Source organism: Canis lupus, chromosome 36, assembly GCF_003254725.2.
Source record: "Canis lupus dingo isolate Sandy chromosome 36, ASM325472v2, whole genome shotgun sequence".
NCBI lineage: Eukaryota > Metazoa > Chordata > Mammalia > Carnivora > Canidae > Canis > Canis lupus.
The window spans coordinates 5,635,764-5,653,035 of NC_064278.1; the positions used below are offsets into that span (position 1 = coordinate 5,635,764).

Sequence of the window (17,272 nt, forward strand, 5' to 3'; positions counted from 1 at the left end):
CCAGCCGACCAGCCGCCGCTGCTTACCGGTGGCGCTTCGCTGCCTCCCCGGGGCAGCCCTCCAACGGTTGCCGCAGCCAGAGCACCACCCCGCGGCGGGGTACGTCGAGCCCGCCCGCAGCTCTCGGGACCCGCAGCGCCGCCCCTCTCGCGAGAAGTCGGCGCAGCCCGTGAACTGGGGGGCGGGGCGGGCGGGCGGGGGCGGGAGGAGAAGAAGGGAGGGGCTTTCAACGGTGGCGGCCCGCTGTGCGCCGGCTCCGGGCGAGGGGCGGGCGCCATTGTGCTTCTCTGCGGACTGCTCGGCTCGGGTCAAGGCCCACAACCCCGAGGAGGAAGGCGGCGGGGCGGTCGTGGCGGGCAGGACGCGCCCCGTTCCGTGCCGGCGAGGGAGCAGGGGTAAGCAGCTGCGGCGCTCGGGCTTCTCCCTGTCGGGTCGGTTCTAGGCTAGGCCGCGTGGGGGAGGGGAGGCCGCGGAGGCCGCTGCCCGGGCCCGAGCCGGGCCCCTGCCGGCGGCCTGCGGTCTCGCGGCGGAGTTTGTGACGGGGAGAGGGGCGGACCGGTACGTCCTCCTCCTGGACGGGCGGTGGGCGAGGGGCAGGGGCCGGCCTCCTCTCGGACGGTCAGGCGGACGCGGGCCCTGAGGGCAGGCGCGCGGGGGGCGGCCTCCGGGGCGGCCGGGCCTTGCCTGCCCCGGGGCGGCGCCGGCGATGGGCTCACTGCTCGCTCCGTCCCGTGAACGTCGTGCTGCCTTGGGAGTCGTTCGGTGCTGCGCGGAGCTGCGTGTAGGCCGACTGGAAGCAGTCGACGGCATGTGTGCGTTCGGGTGTACGTGAAACCGGCCTGTGGCGGAAGAGCTGAAGAGCTCGAGGGCACCGTCGGAGAGTGTCCCCTCGTTTTAATGGAGCTGCGTAGTGAAGGTGAACATCATGTACAAACAAGTACCACACAAAATACTACAATTATTATTTTTTCTACGTACACATGTAGATATTCTTAAATGGGGAAAATCTGTCCTGGTAATGGATTCGTCACGACTGGTGTCGCTCGGCACTACTGAGAGTCAAGGTGCTAACATGAAATGGAGTTTAGTAAGATCTCTTTTATTTTTTAAGGTTTGTAGGACTTTTTAGTTATTTTTTTGTAAATTTTTTTCAGACCTCCCTTTACTCTCTCCTTTCCGTCTAGAGCTAAGGTAAGGTCAAAAAACGAATTTTTATTTAAAAAACAAACAGCATACTTTTGTTAACAAGGCAAACCACATGGTGTAATTAGATTTTTTTTTTTTTCCATGAGAATAAACATTTTGTTTCAGAAGTGGGGTCAGTACTTCATTTACAGCTCTACAGCTCTCTGTGAAAGCGGTGTTGTGGTGTATGAGGCATTTAAACTCAGAAGATCTGGGCTTGATTCTTAATTTTGGCATAATTTTTAACCCCTTCAGATTTCCTTAGAATCATAGCAGTTTTCCTAGAGTTGAGGTGAGGATTAAATTGGATGAGGGAGCCTGTAGTAGTCAATACCTAGGGGACAATAATGCTCTTGGATTGAATTTTTAATGGATATATACAATTGGAATTGATACCTAAAGTCCAATTGTTTATATTCTGGTCAGAATAACCTGAAAATTGTACTCAGCCTTTAATAGCCCCTCCTCCCCAATAATTGTTATATAAGTTCTATTTGTACGTTTTGTATATAAACATTTATATGCAAATGTTTTTAGGTAACAACTTTTTACAATTTTTCCCTTGCTCTGTATTATGCCACAGATGTAGGCATGTGGGGTATGTGTAATCTTGGCTTTTTTCCAAAGTTGCATGCAGGGTCAGATGTCTTGAATAAGAATGATTAAAAATGCCTACTTAAATACAGGTGATTATTCTCTGCCACACTGGCAAGAGAGCTTATTTTCCAAAGTAAAGCACAAAGATTTCCTTATATAGATGTGCATGTGTTCTACATGAAGATGTCAGATAATCACCTGAGAACATCATCCATGGCTCTCAGTGCAGCCAATTTTTATCGAGCTCCATATCCATTTCATACAACTCTTCATCTGGTGTATGTTCAAGAGTTGCCCATTATTAATATTTTAGAAAAATAGTGTAAAATTACCAACTTATGTAAAACATTTTTTGATAATTTGTAATTTGTTGTATTCTGGCTACTAGACTAGGGCTTCTTCATATTACAAGAATGAGCTTGACAAGCACCCGCCCTCCACAACTCACAGTTTAGTCATGAGACTAATGTATAAACAACTGCTGCTATTATCTCAGTCTAAGAACATAGTACTACTGTGGGAGCACAAAGGAGAGGGGTGTTTAATCTTTGGGGAAGTTTTTTTTTACAGGAACTATTGCTTGAACAGAGATGTGAAGATGACTAGGAGTTTGATAAAGAAACTGCAAAGTCATGGTATCGTATTTTGTTTCAGGAATGGACAATTTGTTCCCATAGCTGCAACAAATTGAATGGAAGGTGACATGAAAGACCTCTACTGTTTTAGAAAGTGCTCTATGCTGTTGGGAATGGAGAGCTATTGTATCCCTAAGCCCAATAAAAATGATTTTTAGGTTATCTTTACTGACGGCATCCTTCTGTTACTGCTGATAATTAAGTGCCAATAATAAAGAACAATGGGAAATGCATAAGTGGAATGCAGAGGGAAATGCTTGCATCAAACTATTTTTAACCAACAAATTAAACTTAACTAGTGAACGTTTTAACTCTTAAATAGCAGAATTAACACCTGATCACATTAGGATTATAATGTCAAAAGAGTAAGATTCTGAATTACTTGTAAGATCTGTTTGAATTCACTAAAGCAAAATTCTGTTATAGTCAAATAATTTATCTTCTCACAAATCATTTTATAGAAACTCTACCTTTAATACAGTTGCTTATAGTAAGATGAACCCAAGGTGGGTATAAAATTCTAATTTGAAAGTTGGCTCAGGTTTCATTTTCATTGATCTTAACTTTTCTATTCTGGTCTGAACTCATGTGATCAAAGCTGGTTTTTCTTGCTCTCAAATATGTTTCTCTGTGGCTCTACCAGTTAGACTACGTAAGTTGAACACCTGGTTTTGAAATCACCTACTGCTCTACACCCAGTTTTGTCAAAGCTTTAGAAGAGGCCAGATTTTGGACCTTAAAAGCTAGGTTCTCACCTTTTATTAGGATCATTGCACTGCAGTGTATTGTGTTTCTCACTTTCTCTAAAATGGTGTCCACTCTAAACGAAGATTGAAACTTCACATTTACAGATCAAAACTACTTCAAAGGAGAAGAGATTATTTATAAAGTAGTGTAAATTTAACATAATAGGCATATTTTCTCGTGAAGATGTTGAGCCTTTTTCTAATTATTTTTTAAAGCACGGGTAGATCTTTGTGTCTTAAATATCTGTCAGCTGAAACTCAGAGGCAGTTTTTAGAAAACTTAAAGAGTTTTGTGTTTTCTCTTGTGACCACATATAGGTTCCACATCTCACTATTGATCTTATTTCACTAGGATTAATAAAATACTAGCATTTCCCATTTATTATTCTTTTTTTAGATTTTATTTATTCATAAGAGACACAGAGAGAGGCGGAGACATAGACAAAGGGAGAAGCAGGCTCCATGCAGGAAGCCCGATGTGGGACTCGATCCCAGGACTTCAGGATCACGCCTGGAGCCAAAGGCAGACGCTCAACCGCTAAGCCACCCAGGCATCGCAGCATTTCCCGTTTAAAAAAAATATTTTTTTTTTTCTCCCGGAAGCAGATTTTTATAGAAAAGGCTAAATACTTGGTATGGAATGGAATATTATATATAATGATGGAATTATAAGTATGTTTGCAATTCTGGAAGACTAGTGGCTACTGAAATACATAGGTATTTTGTGTGATAACTCTGGCCTTCATGCTCTGAATTTATTGGTAATTCACTAACTTCAACTCCCCTAGATACTTAAGACAAATTCTAAATTAGACCCTAAAACAGAATCGATTTTTCATAGAAACTGGGTACATAATAATTGTAGCAAAATTAAAATAGGATGAGTTATGAAGCATCACTCTTGCTGCATAGCAAACCACTTCAAAACCTAGTGGATTAAGATTATTGTTTACTAGTACAGTTCTGTGCACCTGTTGGGTCGTTCTGCTGGTTTTGCCAGGGTTCACTCATGTACTAGCATTTAGCTGTAGGATTTCTCAGACTGGAAGATCCAAGATGGTGTCATTCACAGGTCTGATAGTTGGTTTGGTTAACATTTAGGCTTTGCTTTATATGGCCTAATGGCATGGGGTTCTCAAGACAGCATTCCAAGAGAGTGAAAGTGGAAGTTGTAAGACTTCTTACAGCCTTGTAGATCGTATAATGTCACTTAACCCTGCATTCTCATAGTCAAAGTCAGTGTCACAAGACTGGCCCATATCCAAAGAATGGGGAAAGTAAGATTCTACTTCTAGCAACATCACAATGTAAAGAAATACGCATACTTGGTTGGGAGGGGTTTAAGTACAGACATTCTTAAAAATGTCATAATTGGGATTTGTTTTAAAATAGAGGATGCTAGAATAGACTGATAGGTTAGATGTTGATAATTGTTGGAGACTGTTGACCTGTACATGGAGGTTTACTGTCTCTATTGCGTGTTTGGAAATTTTTATAGTAAATTTTTTAAGGCATATTCTGGTAGTCTAAACATTTTGTGAGTGATTTTAACCTTATATTCTACATAATATTTACTAGAATTGTACTTTATTGTTTAATATTTATTACTTTCTTTTGTGTTACGTAGATACTAAAGAGGGTAGACCAGTAGTACTGCAATTTAGGGAATTACTCCTAGGAGTTCTTTATAGAATTTAAGGTATTTAAAAAAAAAACAAAAAAACAAGTCTCTTCATTTGCAAATTATGTTTCTCTTAATTATAAAAGGAGCAAGTACATTAAGGAACTTTTGGAAAACTGAATATAAGGCAGAAAAAAACCCAACCATAAACAATAAAATGTTAATAATGTTTATTTTTCCCCAATATTTATACATATACTTCTACAAGCAAGGTATGTCTTTTTAGATGGTAATTATCCTCCTGTAATAAATCTGTATGACTTTAAAAATTCTTTTTACTATGTGTTAAAAGCAATTTTAAAAAAGATTTTATGTATTTTAGGGAGAGAGTGGGGGAGGAGCAGAGGGAGAGGGACAAGCAGACTTAATGCTAAATGCAGAGCCCAGTATGAGGCTCAGTCTCACAACCCCGAGATCATGACCCCAGCTGAAATCAGTGCTCAACCAACCGAGGCATCCAGGCACCCCAAGACAAATTTCAAGTAATGAAAAAACCAAGAGAATGTCTGCTAAGCTGACATTGAAATCAGCTTCAGAAATCACCATGAAATCTTTTAATGGTGATAGCATTGCTTAATAAGAGCAAGTATTTGCTGAATACATACTACATGCTAGCAAAGTTCACAGTATACCTTTGAAGTTGATATTATCCCCATTTTGTAGGCAAAGAAATTAAATACTAGAGAAACTAAGTCTAGCATCACCCCAAGTAAAGGACGGACTTCATAGTTTGCGTTCTTAACTATCATTTCTGTAAATAGAAATTGGCTCATGTGCTAAAAAATGAGCAATGCTTAATTTATCTTGCCTGGCCTCAGTTTCATATTTATTTTCATCTTTATTGACTTAATTAATAAAAGGGAAAGTCTTAGGGGTGAGCCATACTATTTGTTAATATAGATGGGCCTGCGGTCTTGTTAGTCTTGTTACTTGGTTTATGACTGTTAGGAGATTCATGACAGATTGTGAACAAGACCGTTACAGTAATGGAACAGAGTGAGAGTCTAGGGGCAGTCAGTTAAGCGTCTGCCTTCTGCTGGGGTCATGATCCCAGGGTCCTGGGATTGAGCTCCCTGCTCAATGGGGAGCCTGCTTCTCCCTCTCCTCCCTGCTTGAGCTCTCTCTTGCTATTGTGCGTGCTCTCTCACTCTCTCTCCCTTAAATTTTTTTAAATGAACAGAGTGGTCTAGAGAGTGATGGGAAAGGATACATGTTATTTGAACTCTTTATAAGCAGAATCAGTGAAAACTTTAACACGCTATCATTTCTCTGACCTTAGGAACTAATGAGCTTTCCAAGTTTGATAACTAAAAATCCAAGTCATACTTGGTAAACAATTTATGGTAATGCTCAAAGAAAGTTTTACTGTTAGCTAGAGAAATGGGTAGAATTCCTTTTTTCTTAAGTGTTTTCCTATATGGCCTGAAGCTTTACAGTTTTCTTTTCCATAGCGCCCCTAAATTCTACTCATCAGGCATAACCAGTGGAGGAGCAGCACTTAGGCTGACCATATAGAAAGTATAGTGAAATCAGAAGGCCAGGAAGTAACATACATGTATGGGGAAAAGTATATAGATCAGTGTAAGTGGTTGAAAATCTGTTATCACCTAGGCTGCTCTCCTGTGTTTTCAAAACTATTTCCACCATGCTTCTAAGCCTCTTCTGTGTACTTCAGACTAATTTCTTTAAAACTCATCTTGGGCTTTTTTGTCTTCTATTCTAAATTCCCTGCAAGAAGAAAAAAAAGGTTTTTAATAGGTATTCTGAATTATTTCCCCCCACCCTCCAAAGAATTCTTTTCTACTTGATGTATTTAATCTGCCTTCTCTATCCATTTCTTTAGGCCCTCATTAATTTGCCTTGGAGCTGGTTTGTTTTTTCCTTAACTTGTCCTTAGTTGAGGACAAACTTGGGAGAGTTTTGTTTTTAGCTGATGGTATTTCAAGATCTTTAGTAGTTTCTGAACCTGTAGCATTAGATTGTTGCCTATTATTCCACAAAGGTAGTAAAATTAATTACTAACTTTCAGCATTAAGAGAAATGCAGGAAGATGTATGTGCATCTATTATTATTAGGCAAAACTGGATAAAGTTTTGTTGAACTACTAATTGTTTTATCTTTGAAAGCTCTGTCAGGAACATAATTTCTGGGGTCCTAAGGTAGGAGAATATACAAATTACTGGTGGTGAAAAGCTTCAAAACCATTGACTATGGTTAAAGGACAAACTCCTGAGCAGTGGACACAAGATTGCCTTTGTCATATAGGGCTAATCTATTTTTATATATTTATTCCCTTCAGAGATCTTTGTTCCTCTCTCCCCTTCCAGATCTTCAACTTCACTCTGACACTCAAATTATTTTCTATTTTGTAGTTCTTCAACATGCTTTAGCATTTTTATGGCTTCTTGTCTCTTTTTATTTTTCAAAGGTCAACTAAGATGTTACCTCCTTTGAAATCTTATTTGGAACTTTTGGCTATTCCCCAGTCAGTGCTCTCATGGCATTTTCAGATCTTTATTGTTTTTAAATGCAATTCTTGGAGTGGTGAGAGTATTTAATCTAGAAGTTGGCCTAATTGTTAATCTCTGGTAATTATTCCAGTCGGGCTTCCTGACTCTGATCCTTTGTCAGTGTTGAAAGAATTTCAGCCAGTATCTCCTCAATTTTTTTCTCTGCCCTGGTCATTTGTAGACTTCTTTACTTCTCTATCAGTGTCTCTTAAACCCTCCATTCTATACTTACTGTCAACTGTTTTTCCATGCTTCATTTTGGACAATTTTCTTTTAGCCTATTTTCCCTAGTTCTTCAGTTTTGCTTGCTTTACTGTTAAATGCCTCAGTTTTCCACTTTGTTCACATTGGGGCCATGCTCATTTGGTTTCCTGACTCTCATAGCAATGGGTTAATTTTTTTTTTTTTTTAAAGATTTTATTCATTCACGAGAGACACAGAGAGATAGAGGCAGAGACACAGGCAGAGGGAGAAGCAGGCTCCATGCAGGGAGCCTGACGTAGGACTCAATCCGGGGTCTCCAGGATCACAGCCTGGGCCAAAGACAGCGCTAAACCGCAGAGCCACCAGGGCTGCCCTTTCCTTGTGTTTTTTAGAGGTCTTGTAATTTTTGGTTAAATGGCCAAAATTGTAAGAAAAAAAAAAAGTAGTGACTGAAATAATATTTAAGCTTGGATCTAGACGTACTCTACTTCAGTCAGACTGTTAGTGTGATAGTGGAATTGGTTTAGTCTGTAGTTGAGCCAGGCATTTTATTTTTATTTATTTTTTTTTTTTTAATTAATGAGAGACACAGAGGAAGAGAGAGAGGCAGACGGAGAAGTAGGCTCTGGAGGGAGCCCAACGTGGGACTCCATCCTGGGTCTCCGGAATCAGGCCCTGGGCTGAAGGCGGCACTAAACCACTGAGCCATCTGGACCGACCAAGCCAGGCTTGATCTTTATTATCACTTTAACTTCAGAGTTCCTCAGTGGTAGACTGCTACTATGTAATGTGAAGCCTGGGGTACTGGAGGATTTCTTTTAGTAGTATTCTACTAGCTTTAACTTCCCACAGGCCTTGTACATCTGTACCATAAAGAGATCTATCTATCTCTCTCTCTCTCTCTCTCTTTCTCTCAGGCTGTTGTAGCTCTCTCAGCAGTAGGCTGCCTTTTTTTCTTATTTAAAGCAAAGCTTATGGTAAAAGGGAGTGTTCTTAGTTCTGTATATCTTTCTCTAGTCTTAGGCAGGCTGTCTAAAACTAAGTCCTCAGAGGTGGGGTGGTCCCAAAAGTTCTGTTCTTATCCCGGCCTCCTAGAGTCCAGAGTGCATGCAGACCCTTGCCATCTCCCCCCCTCCCCCTGCAAAAACAAAACAAAACAAAAAACTGATTTTTGCCTTGTATTGATGGAGGATCTTGGGCAGCAGGTTTTATAGCCCTTCTGCAATGGCCACAGACCTTTGCCTTGTATAGAGTCTGTGCTGGAAATGGGTTTCATACCTCCTTTCTTAGTCACAGCCAATCCCACCTTGTACTCCTGCAGGATCTGGGGCCTGGATGAGCTCCTTCAAGTTCTTTTCTTAAGCATAGACAGGCCCTGCATGGTCATACTACAGAGAATGAGACTTCATCTCTCTTATCTGTCCTCAGTCTTTCGTATGAGGCCTATGGAAAAGACTCACCTTGTGTTGAGGCGCCCCCAGAATTTCTAATCTGTCTTATTACACTAGCAAATATTTACCTTTAGATATTTAAAAATTTAATAAATTTTGGCTGTTTCTTACCAGCCTTTTTGGTGGCCACCTTTGTTTTTATTTTTTCTTTTGAGGGGCTTATCATTCTGTTGTTCATTTCATCTGTTTGCCTTGTAGTCTCAGCTCTGGTGTACTCAAGAAAAGTGATTTAATAGATTACCTGGCTCGCTGTTACTATGTTAGTTGGAGTGGTGTTCTCTTGTTTTCTATCTATGCATTCAGCAGAGAGGGAACATTGAAGCCCAATTTTGTTCAATTTGTCTTATTTTGCTTAAAAATATTGAAGCAGGGAAAAGTTGGGAGACTAGTAAAATCAGTATCCACATAACCATGCCCCATGCATGTCCTGCGCTGTGATTTCTTCTGCTGGACTCGTAAAGTGAAAATTTAAATTTTCTGGAAATTACAAATGTTCCCAGGGCAGGAGGGTCTTTTGTATTTTCATATCTCTTGGATTCCTAATTTCCCTTCATAAGTTGTGTATGTACTTATTTTTATTCCACTCCCTCTTCTGAAATACGAGTTTAGGAAATAGATTTTATTATTAATATTTCTAAAATTTAGCACCCTACCTGGTATACTGAAAGTACTCAGTAACTTTTAAAAGTTGAACTGCAACCAGGTTGTTTTGTTTTGTTTTTTTTAAGGTGGCAATTGGAAATTAGGTGGAAACAGGTTAGAATTCTGGGTGCTGGGGCAAAGAATTTTAGACTTCTTTTCTAGCAAGGTCCTATAAAAAAAAGTTTGGAAATGGAACCATTACAAGTAGAATGAAATACAAAAGACAAAAATATGTCCATTAATGATTTCACTTTAGACAGCCTAGCATGGTATTATAGAAACTTAATTTTGTTGGTTTACCCAGAGTAGCCCTGGTATCCAAGTAGTCTTGCTGAAAACATTGTAAAATTCAATTTTAATGTGTTTATATTCTAGTATAAGTTGTGAGATAGTTTTTTCAGTTTTATTTAACATGTCATGATGAGATCTTGATAATTTGCAGGCAACATTGGGCACAAAATTAGAGATTTTTACAAGTCAGTGATGAATTCCTTTGGGCTTTTTATCTGAACTGAGAGAAGGTTTAAGACAAGATTATTTCCACAGAAGAAATTTGAATTGTGTTGTTTATAGGTAGAAAACACCTTTTTTCCCCTAAAGATTCTTTATAATGTTCAGCAGATCACTGGAAAACATGAACTTGTTTTAAAGAGCTCTTCAGAGTTTCTGAGGAAGCCCAGCAGAATGAAATTATCTTTAAAATGTTAATTTTCCTAGTAACTAACAAGTCACAGGTTTATGAGAGTAACAGACCCCATAAATTGTGATGTTGGTAGGAATATCTATTTTCCATTCCTGTTGCTTTATGCCAGTCATTATTAAAATGCTTTAAAGTGAGGGAGGGTACACTTAACCAGAGTAAAGTCACAACTAATTAGGTAAACTAGCAGTTAATTATCTGATCCAGAGAATCTTCACCCAAGCAACCCTCATTTCCAAAGTTGAAAAGTTCAATAAAGTAAAAACCTCAAGTATGGATCAAACGATTTTTATCGCTCATTTTCTTCTTTCTGCATTCAGGCCAAATCTGGAGAATGGAGAATCAGCCCTTTGCAGCTGTCAGTGCCTCAGCTTATTCAGATATGTTGATAAGGAATATGAGCACACTATTCAGGTGGACTCCTGATGCCTAGGACTTGCATGAGGCTTAAAGAGAGTATGAATTAAGCGTGCTGTGAAAATTTCATAGCAATCATGCATACTATGTACAACTAGCAGATAGTCATGTATCCCTTCTGTTCAAGCTCATGCTCCACAGTCCTCTGTGACTTCAAGTATTATAAAACCTAAGTTCAGGGGCCTCTGGGTTGCTCAGTTGGTTAAGCATCAAACTCTTGATTTTGGCTCAGGTCTTGGTCTTAGGTCATGAGATTCAGCCCTACATCAGGCCCACATGCTGGGCATGGAGGCTGCTTAAGATTCTTCCCTCCCCCCCCCCCCCAATAAAATAAAAACACAAGTTCGGGATGGAATTATCAAGAATTTCAAGATGTCAGTAGTACAGCTTTCAGTCAAGTGCAGGGTCCTGTATATGTCACATGCCTATGAAGCCAGCCCTGGAGGTAATGTTTATCTAATTACCAAACAGCTGTCTAACTCAGGAATCAAACCTAAAGAAATACAGATTTAAAGACATACAGTGTTAGAAAAACGATTATTTTACTGACTATTGAGGTAAGATTGCACTTAATGAACTTTTTGTGCTGTATTCATGAAGTCTTGGTTAAAAATACTAAGCTTCAAATACATTTTTCTGATAGTTCTTGCTTATACCTTTCTTTTACAACACATACAACAATTTAAGTTAATGGTCATTTGTGTGGGTTTTTTTTTTTTTTTTTTTTTTTTTTTTTACTCTACCGGACCACAACGTCTTCATAGTCACTATCTCAGTGTTTGCATTCCATGTTGTCCTCTCACCTCATCCACTTGTTTAGTATTAGTTAATGTACCTTGCACACACTAAGCATCTAATAAGCTTGATGTCTCCATAGTACGATGCAAGTGGTCTGGAAGCAGTTTTTCAAGGACTGCGCATTTTATTTTTTTCTACAGTTTTTTGTACTTTTGACCTACAACTTATGCAACCAAATTATGTAAGTTTTCTGCTAACACCTACATTGTCAGAATTCAATCAATTTATATAGAGGAGTTGCCAAAAATAGTTTCATAGAGTATAAATTCTGTATCTCAGAGGACTGTGCCTCTTTGCCTTCTCCCAAGAGGTTTGTTTTGAGCAGATTTCCTACTAGGTTAGTTTCATTCTGCAATTAAGTGCAAATAAAAGTTGAGTATAAATACAAAGTAAACTATAAGGTATGATGAAGAAGCATAATCAGGGGATCCCTGGGTGGCTCAGCAGTTTGGCGCCTGCCTTTGGCCCAGGGCGCAATCCTGGAGTCCCGGGATCGAGTCCCATGTCGGGCTCCCGGCATGGAGCCTGCTTCTCCCTCTGTGTCTCTGCCTCTCTCTCTGTCTATCGTGAATAAATAAATAAAATTAAAAAAAAAAAAAACATAATCATTGTAGAACCATCTATAGGCCTATATCTCAAAAAAAATTTTGTCTCTTAATATCCTCATCACAAATACAGTCTCTTGTTTAGTTTTATATATATATATTTATTATTATTATTATTATTATTATTATTATTATTATTATTATTAGAACAAACAGGGAGAAGAAGCAGACGCCCTGCTGAGCAGGGATCCTGACCTGGGGCTGGATCCAAGGACCCAGGATCATGACCTGAGCCAAAGGCAGACACTTAACCAACTAAACCATCCAGACTCCCCCTTGTTTATAATTTTTATAGTTGTCTTAATAAAATGATAAATCTGCAACTTCTTAAATCATTTGAGTTTTTACATATCAGTAACCATTGCTCTTCTCACTAATTGTGTATGCTTTCCATAAATGTCCTATTCATAATCATTTCTTTTTAATTGAATATTTTATATGAATATAGTTTAAATGTTTTATAAAAAGCTGAAGGTAGGGGCATCTGGATGGCTCATTGGTTTTGTGGCTGACTCTTGACTTTGGGTCAGGTCATGGGATTGAGCCCTGTGTCCAGCTCTCCACTCAGCAGGGAGTCTGCTTTGGGGTTCTCTTTCTTTCTGCCCCTGACCCCACCCACTTCTCTCTTTCTCTAAAATAAATAAATCTTTTAAAAAAAAAGAAGGCTAGAAGATGGAAAAGATTTATGTTAGGCAACTGTATGCTTTACTATCCAAACTAGGCCACTTTTAAGAAACAAGCCAAGGCTATTAATAATTGTCCTGGGGTAATGAGCACGAATTAGGACTTTTCTGGAGATACTGGGCAACCAGGAGATATGATCATATTAATTTAAGAAGGAAAAGAGTAATCCTTTGCCCCACCCTTCATTCCCAATCCCTTTGCAAAGGCATTGACCCTCAACTTTTTAGCTGTTCTGGGATTCACCTTCACATTTCTAAAGAACATATTTATACTACTTCAATGATTTTTAAGTATCATATCCATTTTCGTTATTCACCCTTGTCTTCATTGCCCCAGTCACTTCCATCCCACAGCATGTTTGTAGCAAAAAAAAAAAAATAAAATGTTTTTTAGAGATTTTATCCATTTATTCATGAGAGACACAGAGACAGAGGGAGGCAGAGACACAGGCAGAGGGGGAAGCAGGCTCCCCGCAGGAAGCCCGATGTGAGATTCAGTCCCTTCCACCACCACCACCCTGAGATCACACCCAGAGTCAAAGGCAGATGCTCAGCCACTGAGCCACCCAGGTGTCCCTGTAGCAAAAGTACTGATTCAATACCTTATGTTTCCCTTATAACTAAATATTTACCCAAGTTTCACCCCAAACACCCCATTTCTTGTACAATAACTTTTCCTAATGAAGAAAACGTAATTGCCATTCGTTCTTTGTACTTAGCAGTTTTTTCCCCAGTTGTGTTATGGTCTCTGCCATTTGCCATAATAGTTTTCATGTGACTTCCCCCTTAGAATTTTGCTTTCATTATCTGCAATCCTGGTCCAATCTGGATTAGTAGTTGTTCCCTAGGCTTTCTACATACTTTTGGAACTATTTCCTGGGTTCTATGTCTAGACTTTTCCTTTTTCAACTGTTTCCTGGGTTCCATGTCTGTTTCTTTCTTTACACTCCTGTTTTTCTAGGACATTGTCTTCATTTATCTTCCTATGATTTTTGTCTTGATTTATGATCTTTTTAAAAGATCTTGAATGAAAAAATAAATAAATAAAAGATCTTGAATGTCTGAAAATGTGTCCTGTTCACCTCACATTAAGTTGCTAGATTGGAATTCAAGGCTAAACATTTTTCTCAGTACTACAGGCATTGCTTCATTGTCTTGAGAGTTCTTAAAGTTGTAATTAAGAAGCCAATACAGGATCTTCTCTTCATTTTTGTTATAAAATTTCAAGATGAGAAATTGTGCTTAGTGTTGGTCTTTTTTTTTTTTTTTTTCTTTCTTTGATCCTGCTGGGTATTCTGGATCCCTTTCATTGTGGAGATTTGTATCATTCAGTTCTTTTCTTTGGTAATTTTCTTCTTTCTTTATCAATCATGGCTGGAGTCAGATAATTCCCCTGGTTAATTCTCCTACTTTAAAGCTGTATTTTCTACTCCTGGGAGGTTTCCTCAATTTATTACTTATGCTTAGGTTGAATTTATTTCATTGTATCACAGTTTCTTAAAAATGTATCCCATTTTGAATGTCCATAAGCTCTCTATTATAATCGTTTCTTTTTCTTTTTTTTGTTTTAAGATTTTATTTATTCATGAGAGACCGAGAGAAAGAGCCAGAGACACAGGCAGAGAGGGAAGCAGGCTCCATGCAGGGAGCCCGATGTGAGACTCAATCCTGGGACTCTGGGATCATGCCCTGAGCCAAAGGCAGACGCTCAACCACTGAGCCACCCAGGCGTCCCCTACTCCAGTTTCTTTCTTAAGCATCCTATTTCATGAATGGATGTCTTTTGATCTCTTTGAGGGTAGTAGTTAGTTCTTTTCCCCAAATGTTCTTTAAGTTCTTTTTTTGTTGTTTTTTTTCTGATCTTTTCATATTGGAGGACAGTCCATGATCCTTAACGTTTATCTGAAAGAAGCACTAAAACTGATTAGAAAGTCTTGGTGACTAGTAGACTTTGCTGTGGGGTGGGATATTCATGTGGCAAACTAGCTTGGTAATAGGGAGCAGTCCAAATGTCCAGAAATCTTCTGGTGTTTTATTTGGTGATCCAAGAATAAAATCCCTTAATTTTAAGGCAACATTGTAGAAATAGGACTAGGAAATAGATCTCAGGTCTCAACAGTGAGCCTATAGATATTGTTTTATTTTTTACACTTAACCCCTGCAGAGATGATTGTATACTTGAGTGGTATGGTTTACCTATGAAATCCTATAAATACCTTCCTTTTGGGAGAATGAAGCTAGGGGAAGAATTTGGCCTTTTACTGCTCATTTTTAACCCTATGCATCTTTTCTTTTTAAGGTATCCTCTATCTTCAGGTCTTGGTTCTTTTTAGTGTCCTAAGGCCAAATGCTTTGCTTCTAGTTTCGACCTCTTCCTAAGGGCCTAGGGTGTGGTTTTATTTTCTTTGCTTAATTATTGTGCCTTTCCTCCTCCTTTGGATTTTCCAAATATACATTGAAATCTCTTGCCTCCTTTGGCCCCCTTTAGATTCATTTACTGCTGTCTTATTATCAGGGTTTTGGCAAGAGGGGCAAAATAGATGCTTTAAGGATAATCTGTCAGTTTTTTAAAAATTTTATTTATTCATGAGAGATAGAGGCAGAGACCTAGGCAGAGGGAGAAGCAGGCTTCCTATGGGGAGCCTGATCAAGACCTGAGCCAAAGGCAGGTGCTCAACCACTGAGCCACCCAGGTGCCTCATCTGTCATGTTTTAACTGGAAGTTCAAAATTGACCTTTTGATCAACTTTCTTTGATTTAATCATATCTCAGTATAACTTACTTTAGTTTGTCATAAGTTGGATATTTTTAATGGAAGAATTTTAATTGATAATGCATCTGTTACATCTTTTTCACGTTTATTATGTAAGTCTTGCAATGTAGACCATATGTGTTGGTGTTTTTTCCTATCTTCATTCTCTTAACTGTTATTGCCTGATACCATGTATTTAAAGTAAATATTATGAACAAAAGAAATTTCTTTTGTAGTAACTTTTAAGGTAGAAAGTTGTGATTTATCCAAGTTGGCAAGTTAATAAGGTTATGCGCCAAAAATAGATTAGGTATTTTTACCTTAAATGTTAACATTTGAATTTTTTTATTCCCCCCCCCCCCCATTTAAGGACAAGGGTGGAATGTGGGGGGTGGTAGAGACAGAGAGGGGGATTCCTTGACCAACCCAGAGCCTAAGGCAGGGCACCATCTCACAATCCTGAGATCATGACCTGACCAGAAATCAAGAGTTGGATGTCTAACAGAGCCACCCAAGTGCCCCTAAATTTGAACGTTTTAACAAAGCAAGTGTACCTTACCCAACTGGAATATCAAATAAGTGAAGTCCATCTGTTTGTAGTTGCTTTAATGCCAGTCCACTACCAGAACAAGAAGGGAACTTTTGACCTTTAAAGTAGGTAGGGAGAAGTTGAAGAGATTATTGTGATTTAAGTTTTTTGATACATAAAAGTAATATCTTTATAGCAGCATTATTTGTAATAGCCTAAAATTGGAAACAGTTCGGGCAGCCCAGGTGGCTCAGCTGTTTAGTGCTGCCTTCAGCCCAGGGTGTGGTCCTGGAGACCTGGGATCGAGTCCCACGTCAGGCTCCCTGCATGAAATGGAGCCTGCTTCTCCCTCTGCCTGTGTCCGTGCCTCCTCTCTCTCTCTCTCTGTGTGTGTGTCTCGTGAATGAATAAATAAATAAAATCTTTAAAAAAAAAAAATTGGAAACAGTTCAACATCCATCCACAGTAAAATGGGCAAATAAATTACACGTATTGATACAATGAAATTCCATTTAACCAATTAGAGTGAACTTACTACAGCAACATGCTACAATACAAATGAATCTCACAAATACAATATTGAGCAAATAAAACTAGACATAAAAGAGAATATGTTGTATGATTCCATTCATATACACAGGGATGTCCACCTCTGTCCAAAAGTAGAGCACTTCTGTGAAACTTTGTAAGCTGAAATTAGTGAAGAAGCAATTACCATTAGTTTGTATGGGAAAACTTCGGAGCATTCCCAGACCCAAAAAATAACCTCTCTCAGAGTTTTATGATACTGTATGCCACATCCTGCTAAGGGATGCACAATATACATCGAGATAAAGTACAGAAACTCATAGACACAGTTTAGAGTTTGGGCAGCTTGATGCTGAGATGATGAATGTAGTCCTGGGGAAGGAGATTGGTGTTGTCACTTGCTACTCAGGGTACATATTGCCTGGTATGATGGCTTGCTATGAAACAAATGCTGAATTCTGTTTTTTCACTTTTCACCACCTTTTTATAAAAGCAAAAGTTCTCTTTGGATTTCTTTTTGTTGGTGAAAGCAGGTACTAATGTAGGTCTTTTCTGGACTCTTGAAAAGCGGGAGATACCTGTATACTTAAAAGATTACATAATACATAA

The 17,272-nt window shown here is 39.1% G+C and overlaps 1 protein-coding gene across 5 annotated transcripts in view; it reads left to right on the plus strand.

The window, feature by feature from the left end:
• The first annotated feature begins 204 nt into the window (after window positions 1–204).
• MARCHF7 (membrane associated ring-CH-type finger 7) overlaps window positions 205–17,272 on the plus strand; it is a 51,518-nt gene continuing 34,450 nt past the window's right edge. For 2 of the 5 annotated variants that reach the window (XM_025471112.3, XM_025471114.3), the window contains exon 1: window positions 206–395. The gene's annotated coding sequence lies outside the window, so the exon portion shown is untranslated. Of the gene's footprint in view, window positions 396–754; window positions 917–4,679; window positions 4,701–17,272 lie in introns of those variants that run through there. The other 3 variants (XM_035696684.2, XM_035696665.2, XM_035696673.2) reach the window with 3 other exon arrangements.